Source organism: Lutra lutra, chromosome 6 (assembly GCF_902655055.1).
Source record: "Lutra lutra chromosome 6, mLutLut1.2, whole genome shotgun sequence".
In the NCBI taxonomy this organism is placed as follows: domain Eukaryota; kingdom Metazoa; phylum Chordata; class Mammalia; order Carnivora; family Mustelidae; genus Lutra; species Lutra lutra.
The window spans coordinates 120800980-120813841 of NC_062283.1; the positions used below are offsets into that span (position 1 = coordinate 120800980).

At 32.7% G+C, this 12862-nt stretch overlaps 1 long non-coding RNA gene across 1 annotated transcript in view; it reads left to right on the forward strand.

Moving 5' to 3' along the window:
- The first annotated feature begins 581 nt into the window (after positions 1 to 581).
- Positions 582 to 12862, forward strand: part of LOC125102952 (uncharacterized) — a 125648-nt gene continuing 113367 nt past the window's right edge. The window contains exon 1 of the long non-coding RNA XR_007128240.1: positions 582 to 634. This is a non-coding gene — a long non-coding RNA (uncharacterized LOC125102952). The remainder of the gene's footprint in view (positions 635 to 12862) is intronic.

A 12862-nucleotide genomic window follows, 5' to 3' on the forward strand; every position in this document is an offset into this window, starting at 1 on the left:
AGTAGTGTAAAAAGTACATATTTCAGTTTATACTCCTAATAATATTTTATAGCTTAGGTAGTATGTAGCTTTCTAATACTCTAGAGTATTTATGAAAACAACTGGAAATTAACTTACTAAGTGTTCAATTTAAAACCACTCTAGCATATTATATTACTTGGGTAATATCAGCATAAATGAAAAAAAAAGGTTAAAGAATATATCAAAATACAAACTGGAATTAAAGAAATACCATGATGTCTTGTGATGGAATGATAATGTTATGAATATCTGTTGGTATATTCCAGCAATTAAAAGAATATGTTTTTTAATAAATGGAATAGACACATTTAATCAACATCTGTCAGATTCAGACTTGAACAGCTAGGGAAAAACCAAAGGAAATGATGGCAGGGGTTGCATATTTATAAGGAAATATTATATGGATCAATTTGTAAGCTTGCTTCTTTTTTGATAAAAGGAGAAATACCAATTGTTTGGAAAAAAAAAAAGCTTTACTTTTACATTTGACATTTAGTTTGCACATGTTTCTTTGTTTTACTTTTCAGGCTCAACTTTTCCTACATAATTAAGAATTTGCAGCTTAAGCACTGCCAAAAACCATATCTGCACTGAAATCAATTATCTATGTTTGGTAAGTGGGGCAGAAAATATTTGATAAATATTTTTTATCTGTAATAAACTCCAATATTCATGCTTTATCTATGGCTTTATTGAAGACTCAAGAAAATTCTAAGCATCACTTAGGATTTTTTTGCCCAAACTACCTAGTATTTTGGTAAGATGAGGAACTTGCTTTTACCAATATATTTAATCGATTGTACCTAAAGCCAAGAAGATTAACATGCAGCCATTCTTAAATAAAAAACAGGAAATACTAAAAATATAAGCCTTTGTATAATCCATTTGAATCTGGTAGTTTTGTTTTTTTTTTAAGACAGGTTTTTTTTTTTTTTTAAGATTTTATTTATTCATTTGACAGGAAGAGATCACAAGTAGGCAGAGAAGCAGGCAGAGAGAGAAGAGGAAGCAGGCTCCCCGCTGAGCAGAGAACACCATGCGGAGCTCAATCCCAGGACCCTGGGATCATGACCTGAGCCGAAGGCAGAGGCTTTAACCCACTGAGCCACCCAGGCACCCTGAATCTGGTAGTTTAAATTTTCATCAAAGTCAAGCTCAAAGCAAAATACTTCCAATTGACCATATTAAGAAATTAAACCTTACTTGTCTTAGTCTGTTTGGGCAACCATAACAATGCCATTGACTGGGTAGAATATTAACAACAGAAAGTATATTAAGTATTTGTTATAGTTTTAGAGGCTGGGAATTCCAAGATCAAGGTGCTGGCAGATTCATTGTCTGGTGAGGGCCCACTTTCTGATTTATAGACAGTTGTCTTTTTCACTATGTCCTTACATGGAAGAAGGGGTGACAGAGCTCTGTAGAGTTTCTCTCTCTCTCTTTTTTTTTTTCTAGAGTCTCTTTTATAAAACCATGAATCCTATTCATGAGAGCTTCTCCCTCATGATCTAATCACCTCCACAAGGCCTTCTTTCAAATACACCACACTGGCACACTGGGGACTGGTTTCAACATACAAATTTGCCGTGGGAGGTTGGGGGGGGGAGACACAAACGTTCGCCCTATAGTATCACTATTCATTGCTATTTCTTTCATCATTTTATCTAATAAAGATCAGTAATTTAGATGCCCAGGATGTCTTAGCTTCAATAGACCATCTTATCTTTGAGTGTCAGAATTTTCCAAATACCTAAGCATTCTCTTACTATATTTGGCCTTTGACCTCAGTTTTCTCTTTGGTATTTTGTGTTAACAACTTTTTTCTAAAGATTGACTAATATGTACAAAAAAATAGACTGCAATTTTAATCTTTGATAATATGACCACAAAATATAAAATTCATGAGTATTATTGTCATTGGTTAAATCATTTACAAAAATGTTGGCAAATAGTAACAGTACAAAAGCATTTAGAGTGATTGGGGAAAGAATAATCCAAGAAATCAGGGTATAGAAACAAAGTATAAGAAAACAAAAGACTGAGAAAGTGAAAAGACAATAAAATGCAAAAGAATTAATAGTGGATACTAACCCATTCAATGAATATTTGTTGAACAGCTAATATGTTCTAGATGCTGATCTATTTCCATGATTTGCCACTAATCACTTTGTATTGACAACTTTTATGATAGATATTTTTCTGATACCAAAGAATGGCCATTTATTGTAGAAAAATACCAATATAGAAACATGTCTAAAAATAAAATTGAATAACTCTTTAATAATATCCTTGAGTATGAAACATTGCTAACATTTAGTATATTGTCTTTTTTCTGTCTATATATTGTTTTTATTAAACTGCAAATCTTCTAAATATTGAGCATATATTCTGATTTTAAGTTAGCTTTATTTTTTATTATTTTACCATTATATTAAAATCTAAAATATTTTAAATGTTTCTATGTGTTTCAACAAATGTATGTGCCAAAATATTTGTAATCCTTCCCTTACTCTTGGGCATTTAGGTTGCTTACAGTGTTCTGTGTTTTAGGTGATGTTATAATCAATACTCTCATTCATAAAGTTTTGATTTTCTTCACCACATACGTCCACAAAATAAATCCCCCAAAATATACTATAAGTATAAAATCTATATCCAGCTGAATTATATCAATTTAAATGTCTACCAGGACTTCAAGGTTATGCCTAATTCTTGGTTCCCCTCTCTAATTTTTAATCATCTAATACCTTAATCCTTGTGTAATAATTTTGGATTATGATATGAGGTATGAGTGCTGATTAATACAGATATTCTCACGAGTAAATTTTGCAGGTGAATGTTAGGACCATTTTGCCATTTTGCTATAAAAAATAGGAAAATAGTCTATTACAATAAATAGGATGTCAATTTCAGGATATTAGTATCAATATCAACTTTAATCTAAATTAATATTAAGAAATAATACCATTTAAAATTTTATCTCTAAAAGCAACTTATTTCTTTTAAAGATTTTATTTATTTGGGTGCCTGGGTGGCTCAGTGGGTTAAGCCGCTGCCTTCGGCTCAGGTCATGATCTCAGGGTCCTGGATCGAGCCCCGCATCGGGCTCTCTGCTCAGTGGGGAGCCTGCTTCCACCTCTCTCTCTGCCTGCCTCTCTGCCTGCTTGTGATCTCTCTCTGTCAAATAAATGGAAAAAAAAATCTTAAAAAAAAAAAAGATTTTATTTATTTGATAGAGAGAGAGAAAGCGAGAGAGAGCATGAGAGGGGAAAAGGTCAGAGGGAGAAGCAGACTCCCTGTGGAGCCAGGAGCCTGATGCGGGACTCAATCCTGGGACTCCGGGATCACAAACAGAGCCGAAGACAGTTGCTTAACCAACTGAGCCACTCAGGCACCTCTAAGAGCAACGTATTTCTCTTTATTAAAATAATATTATAAAAATTACAGTAACATAAAATTTCAAAACTATAATATAGTAATAAACCGTATATTTTATATGATATACCATAGATTATAACATATATTTTAAATTACTATATATAATATATTTAATATAAGGCCAAAAAGTAATAAAATTTTATTTATTTATTTATTTATTTATTAAGATTTTATTTATTTGACAGAGATCACAAGTAGGCAGAGAGGCAGGCAGAGGGGAGGGGGAAGCTAGCTCCCTGGTGAGCAGAGAGCCCAATGTGGGGCTTATCACAGGACCCTGAAAGCATGACCTGAGCCGAAGGAAGAGGCTTAACCCACTGAGCACCCAGGCACCCCATAAACTAAATTATTTATTAGGAGATCTCACATTTTGGTTTAAATTATTTATTCGTGTTTTATTATTTTGTTGACATTGCAATTATATTTTACATAAATTTTATAACTGATTATTAAAGGTATTAAGAAAGATTAAAGAGGAAAATAGTACCATGTTAAAATATTAGACTTTTAATTCAAATATGCCCAGTTTTTGGATACTGACTTTAGAAAAATTCATATTTCTGGTGAAATTATATACCATCCCAAGAATTCTATTATCCACATGTGAGGGTGGGAGAAAGATACTTGAAGAGATACAAGATATACTGAAGTTTCATTAATATAGCCATGCACTGCTTCTGTGGAAATCCCTTAAAAACTCTAAGGAAGATGGGGCATCTGGGTGGCTCAGTCAGTTGAGCATCTGACTCTTGATTTCAGCTCAGCTCATGACCTCAGGGATATGAGATTGAGCCCCATGTCAGGCTCTCCTTGTCCTACTCCACTACCCCTCCCCCTTGCTCACCCACACTCTTCCTCTTTCTCTCTCTAAAATAAACAAGTCTATAAATATATAAATAAAATCTTAAAAAAAACTCTAAATAAGATGAACAGTATATAAATCTCAAGAAGGAGGTGACAAAGATGGGAAACATTGGGATCAATAAAACTTGTACTGTTTTATCCAAATGGTAAATTAACTGTCTGAGAATATGTAATATAAATACTAAATTAAAACCCTTGGAAAGGACAGATATTTTATAAAGGAAATTATAATAACAATATCAAATTTAAAATATGTAACTATCTCAACAAAACATCGAAATTAGGGTTGCAGTTTAGAATAAGCTGAGGAAGGAAGTAAGGAAGTAAAATTTTTCCAAATGTCTCCTCTTTGTGCAAAAGGGAAAAGGAGGGAGGAGTGGGAGGAATGGATCTTATTCCTCTGAGCTAATGTTACCGTGGTGAGAGATAAGTCTTAGGTAAAAGAAAGTAAAGCATTTTGATGTACACGAGAGCACATCTGAGTGGGGAAAATATCTAGGATCTACTTTTCTAATCATGATAGAGAAAAATATGCCTGATTCTATAAATAGGAAAGGAGGATAATATCAATAACATGACAAATTGTAGTATTACTTTCAAATTTACAAGGATAAAATGGAATGAAAACAGTATGATCAAATGAGAAAAAAAGAAAATTTATTATATAATAAATATGTAATTAGGTCAAAGCAGCAAAGTCAAATTTATAAAACAACACTAAATATAAATGGAGTAAGTTTTTTTCATTAGAGAACAGAGACTATCAGGATGAGTTCAATGTGCAGGAGAATACAAGACACAAAATAAGGCAATGCATTAAATTCAATTTAAAGAAGGGATGGGAAAGAAACACTAGGCAAAAGTAAAGAAGGTAAAATGTCAGTGGTCGTATCAGACATATCTCAATCAGTGTTAAATGAAACAGTGTTAAATGAAAATGAGAAAGATATTAAGAAATGGTAACATTATTTATAAAGAAAATATGCCAGGATCTTGTATTTGACAAGGCACAAAATAGCTGAATCTGTTTACAAAGGGATATTTTAATTATCCTCTATCAGGTTTGGAGAGATATACAAATAAATATATCTCATAAAAATAAATTGAACATGAAATCAATACCATTGCATATTAGCTATACATAGGAGTTTATATATCTTGAAAAGGGAAGATACTTATTTTGGGTGTATTAAAGAATTTGCAAAAATCTATCCATACTTGGCCACAAGAAAAGCTCACAATATTTAAAACAAAATTTTTGTTACAGGTTTTACTCATTGATTATTACCAAATAAAGCATAATAAAAAATTTTAAAAGTTATTTGTGGAAAATATATAACTAGCAAATCAATGGAAATTAAGAAAAAAATAAAGATATCTCTAGAAAGCCAAAAAGAAAAAAAAAATCACTTCATGACAAAATTGTAAGGGCATCGCAAAAGTGCTACCCAGAGGAAAATGCACTATTCATGTCTTAGTGAATAAAAAATATTTATAGATTATTTTATGAATTTAGAAAAAATAAAATAGGGTAAAATAAAGTAGAAAAACATACTAAAATTAAAAATTGAAATTAAGAGGGGCGCCTGGGTGGTTAAGGGAATTGAGTGGCCGACTCTTGATTTTGGCTCAGGTCCTGGGACTGAGCCTTGTGTCAGCCTCTGTGCTCAGTGGGGAGTCTGCTTCAGGATTCTCTCTCCCTCTGACCTTCCCCCCACTCTTGGCTCTCTCTCTCTCAAATAAATAAGTCTTTTGAAAAATAAAAAAAATAATAAAAATTGATACTAATAAAATAGAATATAGAGAATAGTAAAAATTTAAATAGAGATGGTTAATATTGATAATATACAGATGGCTCCTGATTTAGAATGGTTTGACTTATGATTTTTCAACTTTATCATGGTGAGAAAACAATAGCATTCAGTTAAAAACCATACTTCAAAATTTGGATTTGCATCATTTCCAGGGCCAGTAATGTGTGCTGCTGGGCAGCAGCAATGAGCCACAACTCCCAGTAAGGCACATGATCATGAGGATAAACCAATGATATACTAAAAAGAATGCTGTGCCCATAAGAGTCATTCTTTTTTTTACTCTGAGTACAGTTTTTTCTTTCTTTCTTTTTTTTTTTTTTTGAGTACAGTTTTCAATATATTACATAAGATATTCAACACCTTATTATAAAATAGGCTTTCTCTTAGGGGATTTTGCCCAATTGTTGGCTAATGTAAATGTTCCAAGCATATTTAAGGTAGGCTAGGCTAAGTTATGATGGTCTGTACATTAGGTAAATTAAATGAATTTTCAACTTATGATGGGTTTATCAAGATGTAACCCCACTGTAAGTTGAGGAAGACCTATAATGGGAGAGACCTCATGAGATTTATTAAGAATAAAATGGAGTAAAAGGAAAAAAGAAAAAAATATAAAAGAAGAAATAATTACAAGTATTGCATAGATAAAAAATTATGAGATAATACCATGTATATATTCATGGAAATATATGACAGAAAAGATGATTAATGTCCCTGAAAATAGCAAATTTCCAAGAAAATACTCAGAATACTAGAAAAGAGTTTAGAAAGATAATTAAAGATTTACCTTTGGAAATTATAACAAGTAATTTAATTTCTGTTGACATCATGGACTACATACTGTGCAAAATATTTACACTTCAAAGCAAACAAAAAAATCTGTCCTTTAAAAGATACTCTAAATAAAGTAGAAGCCAATACATAGACATGGGATAAATATATGTAATACATGTATCTGTAAAGATCTGAATCCTGAATATGTAAAATGCACTTGAAATCAGTAACAAAAAGATAATCCTTTAAAATGAAAGGATTTTACCTTTTAAGGAGCGTTTTTAAAAATTGAGCAAACAATTCACAAAATAGGACATGTAAACTACTAAGAATGTGGAAATTTGATCAACCATTTTTTCCCATGAGGGAAGCGCATATTAAAGCTCAATGGGACATTTCTTCACACTCATTAGAATAGCAGAAAGTTAAAATGAGTAATGCCAATTGTTAGCAAAGTTTCAGAACAATAGGTGCTTTCTAAATTGCTTGTGGGAGTGTAAAATGGTTGAACTGCCTGGGAAAGCTATTTGACAATTCCAATTCTATGTATTTACCTAAGTGAACTAAAAACATGTATTCATAAAATAATTGTACAAGGATATATGTAGCAGCTTTATTCACGATATCTAAAACCTGAAATCAACAAAATGGTTTATAATATGTGAATTTGTAAATAAACTCTGATATAATCACAGAGTGGATTACTACTCAGCAAAATAAAAGCAACAAATGGAAACTTCCAAAAATATAGATAAATCTCAACTTTTAAAATTTTTATTATTTTTATTTGCTAAGAAGAAGCTACATACAAATCCCAGACATGAAAGAGAATACTTTCTGTATGATGTCATTTATATGAAGATCAGGAACATACAAGATTAGTTTATGGTGTTAATAGTCATAACAATGACTGTCGCTAGAAAGAATAATGAGAGATCTTTCTGAGGAAATGGCAATGTTTTGTAAGTTGATTAAGGTTGTGGTTTTATGGATATATACATTTGTCAACTAGGACACATGTAAAATAGTATTCATCAAATAATTATTTGTAAAAAAAATACAAATAATTATTTGTAAATAATCATTATTATTCATGACAAAAATTAGAAATTTGCTAAATATCCATCAGTAGAGAATGATTAAATAATGCCTAAAGAAATTGTAATATAAAACTATAGTGCAATACTATAATTTAGTAAAAAAATTAAAGAATTACAGATATGCACAACAATATGAATGACTTTCAGAAATAAATGACTGAAAAAACTACACAGCAGAAAAATGCATGGAGCATTATTCCTGTTAAGTAAAAATTGAATCCATGATGAATTAAACAATATATCTTAAACATAAATACAGACATCATAAAGCTATGAAGAAGAGCCATAAAAAAAAAAAAATTGGGGAAGGCAGGTACCTCTCAGTTGGAAGAAAGCAGTTAAACATTTAAAGGAACGCAGGGGTTTTCAAATGTTTTGGATATGTTTACAATTTTTTAGCTTGCCAGTGGGTCCATGGCTATTTATATTATTTTATTTGTGTGAAATATTTAATAATTTATAAACTGGGGTGAAAAAATTGTTTTATGCCTGAATTTTATTCAAACCCAAGGAATGATTAAAATTGTTACAAAATATAAACTATAGAAATCTACCCTAAAGCTGATAAGAGAAGTATAAATTAGAAAACTATGAACCATCTCCTTTATTAGTCTTGAGCTACTGTGGTAAAAATGTCAATTCTTCAAATATTGGTTATTTAATGAAATTTCAAGAATCCAAACAGAATTATTATGAGAAGTAGATAAAATTATTTAAATTGTATATGAAAGATTAAATAGACAGGAGTCAAAATAGGAAGCTATAATCAATAAACTGGACTGCTATAATACAACATGTACAAAATAAATTCCAAATGGGTTTAAAAAAATTCTACATAAATATTTTAGAGGTTACATATTCAACCTGGGTTTGTGTGGGAAGCCTTCTTAAAGAATGGAAATCCAGTTACCAGAAAAGAATAAATAGGCATGTTTGATAATGTAAAAATGGAAACTTTGTATAGCAAAACATCACATTTTTCCCAAAACTTGAGATGCAATACAACGGTAGAATAAGAGAATTGAGGATCTTATATTGTTTCTAACCCTGCTCTCTAGTATATTATATATTGAGTGAATTATTTAATTACTAAATTAGATGAGTGCTTTAAATTCAAATGAAGTCATCATTCATTTAAGGTAATCACCAAATATGTTTCAGGTACCTTTTACATTCTAGCCCTGTTTTATAATTGCTGGGGAAAAGCAGTGAATAGAACCAAAGAGAAACCTGCCTGCATGGAGCTCACATTCTAAATAAGTAAAATATATAATGAACAAAATAATAAGTAAATTGTATGTTAAAGAAAATAATATGTAGGGGAGCCTGGGTGACTCAGTTGGTTAAGTGTCTGCCTTCGGGTCAGGTCATGATCTCAGGGTCCTGGGATCGAACCCCGCATCGGGCTCTCTGCTCAGTGGGGAGCCTGCCTGTCCCTCTCTTCCCTGCTTATGCTCTCTCTCACTCTTTCTGTTAAATACATAAATAAAATATTTTAAAAAAAGAAAATAATATGTAAATTTGTAGTATGTTAGATAATGATAAAAGCAGTGGAGAAAAACCAGAGTAAGATGTAGAGAGTATGGTGTGTGTGTGTGTGTGTGTGTGTCTGTCTGTCTGTCTGTCTGTGTATGTATGTAGGTATAATTTTAGACAGGGTAGAAATGGTTCCCTGAAGGTGACAGGTGAATAAAGACCTGAAGGAAGGAAGAAAGTAAGTCATGTGAATATTCAAGTTAAGAATATTAGAGGCAAAAAAAAAAAAAAAAAAAAAAAAGAATATCAGAGTCAGAGGAAAGAGCAAATTCAAAGGCAGTGAGTTGGGAACATGCTCTATTTGTTGCAGGAGCCACAGAGAAGCCAAAGTACTTGTAATGTAATGAGCTGGGCTGGGGGCAATGGAAAAGAAGGGATAGGTGTTAAAGACAAAGACGTTAACTGGGAACCAGATTAAAGCTATCCACAGAAATAGAAGAAAAGGCAGAATATATAGTCATAAAAGCAGATTGCCAGAATTAAGAAGAAATCTCGATAAGCTTATGAAAATTCTTTTTTTTTTAAGATTTTATTTATTTATTTGACAGAGAGAGAGAGAGATCACAAGAAGGCAGAGAGGCAGGCAGAGAGAGGAGGAAGCAGGCTCACTGCTGAGCAGAGAGCCCGATGCGGGGTTCGATCCCAGGACCCTGAGATCATGACCTGAGCCGAAGGCAGAGGCTTAACCCACTGAGCCACCCAGGTCCCCCAACTTGTGGAAATTCTTTTGCATAGGTTTCTGTTTTCTCAGTAAAATAGAGAGTAGAGTGGTTGCTGAGAATGAACATGAGGGAGGAAATACTGGAGATTTGTAAGAGGAGGAGGTATGAGTAAGTCATCATTCTAGATGACGGAGAGAGTGAATGGAACTATATAACCACTGAGCACTCAGAACCCAATTGAGGCTTGTGATTAGAAATGAGTTCGGAAAGCTGTGTGTGTGTGTGTGTGTGTGTGTGTGTGTGTGTGTGTGTGTGTGTGTGTGTTTTTCTCCAGCCACACTCAGCACAAATGTATATGCCAGAAGAGACAGGGTTGGATTTAGCCAGGTTGCTTGTTCTGCCAGTGGGATTTGAACAATGAATTGAAAAGGAACAGGGGAGTGGGAGTGTATGTGAGGGAGTAAATATAACTAACTGAGGAAGTTAGCTGTGTAAACAGGAAAGTGGGGGCTTAAGGGTGACGAAGACCATAAATATCTGGTAAGCTCAATAGTTTATAGGTCTTCTGGGGATGAGGGTTGTTGAACATGGGATTTAAAGAGTGAGTTAAAAACATTAGGTGTGGTCGTTATAGATTTACACAATTAGCATGGGGTTATAGAAGAAAATAACTGCGCTTCTCCCAAGGTTTAAAGATAAAAAATAATATCTATTTGAGATTCATGAAAGTTCCAATTCAGTCATTTGTTTTAGACAGAGGTTTGAAGAGACACTTTGTACAATATTAAGTTGTACTATTTGATATGAAGCTCCTAAAAAAAACCTTGTCAAATGTATTATTAATCTTCCATAGTTCTGTTTTTCATCTTTTTTTTTTTTCTAAAGCGTTTTGGAAGCTGTTGATATCATTTCTTGAGAGTGATATCATTTTATCACCTCTGAGTATAAGGTTATTTTGTATGTCTTAAGAATACCCCTTTCAAGCTTCAAATATCCATTCGTTCATATACATATAATCTCCATTTGTGTCTATGTCTATGTCTTGTATATGTGTGTCTTTATGGTTGATAATCTCTTTTTTTAAAAAGATTTTATTTATTTATTTATTTATTTGACTGATCACAAGTAGGCAGAGAGGCAGGCAGAGAGAGAGGGGGAAGCAGGCTCCCCGCTGAGCAGAGAGCCAGATGCAGGGCTTGATCCCAGGACCCTGGGATCATGACCTGAGCCGGAGGCAGAGGCTTTAACCCACTGAGCCACCCAGGTGCCCCAATAATCCCTTTTTAACACTGATTCTCAAACTTCATGTTCATATACTTTAAAAACATTAAAAAAAAATTTAAATCCCATAAAATAACCTTTCCTACTCTCATCTACTTACCATTTTTCTGCCATGTTCACTTTCTATTCCTTGCATGGTAAGGTTTCAATACCAGGACTTCAGCCCTAATCTAACATTTATTTTTGGCTGTTGAAGACAGCACGCAGGTCCTCTGTTTGAGAGAACTTGAATAAGAAGTCACTCCGTTATGCTATAAATGTTTGCAGAAATACAGATTTCTGTAAGCATAGTTGAAATTATTTTTTCTATAACGTTTTAATTTGAATTAAATTCCTATTTCCTCTATGCACATAACCTCTAAAAAATCTCTTTAGAATTTTAAAGTTTTGCAGGGAGGAGGGAACTCAGATCATTTGGTTTAGTATTTTGCATAATCTGTGCGAGACAATAAACGTTCTATTTGTTGCATACTCTATTTTCTCACAAGACAGTCATGAAATATATTAGCATGTTAAAAATTCTAGGAAGTCCTGTAGCAAAGAAATCTGACCAAATTCAATACTGCTTTTCTCATAGTTAATATAAAAATTACTATGTGTCTTTGTTTTTTGCTGAACACCTATTGACATCCCATTAAACAAATTCTTCTCAGAACAGTTTAAGAAATACTGTTCTCTCTATAGATGAATAAGCAGAGACATTGTAGATTGATAGTTTTTTCTAAAGTTATATGATTATCAGAAAGGACTAATTTGAATTCCCAATTAAGTCCTTCTTCCTTCCTGCCATTTGCCTCCTAGCACTTTCTTATCTCCAGTATTGTACTCAGGCACACCAAGGCAAAAGGAAAAATCTATAACACTAATCCTATCTTTATTTAAAATGCTGATATGTTGGTTTTTTATTTATTTACATAATTTAAAAATATCTATTAAAATTTATGTATCTTGATTACTGAGTTTTTTGTTGTCCCTTATATTTTGTGCTTGAGTGCCCCATTCGCCTAACCAGGTTCTGGACTGGATTATCCCAACAAAACTAAATGTATCTCCAGTTTTGCAGCATCCAAACCATTCTATATTACAAATTATTTAAAAGTATGATGGGGGTGCCTGCACGGCTTAGTTGGTTGTGGTGTCTGACTCTTGAACAGCTCAGGTCTTGATCTCAAGGTCATGGGTTCAAGCCCTAACATTGGTCTCTATACTGGGCATGCAGCCTACTTAAAAATTAAAAAATTTTTAAAAATTAGTCATGCTCCCACCTCAAAACCCAATCTTCGGTTATTCTCATTCCTCACATTTGTAAATAGAAACACACCTACTATTTTCTGTCTTTTTGTTCCTGGAAATAAGAGTATCCTTCCAATTT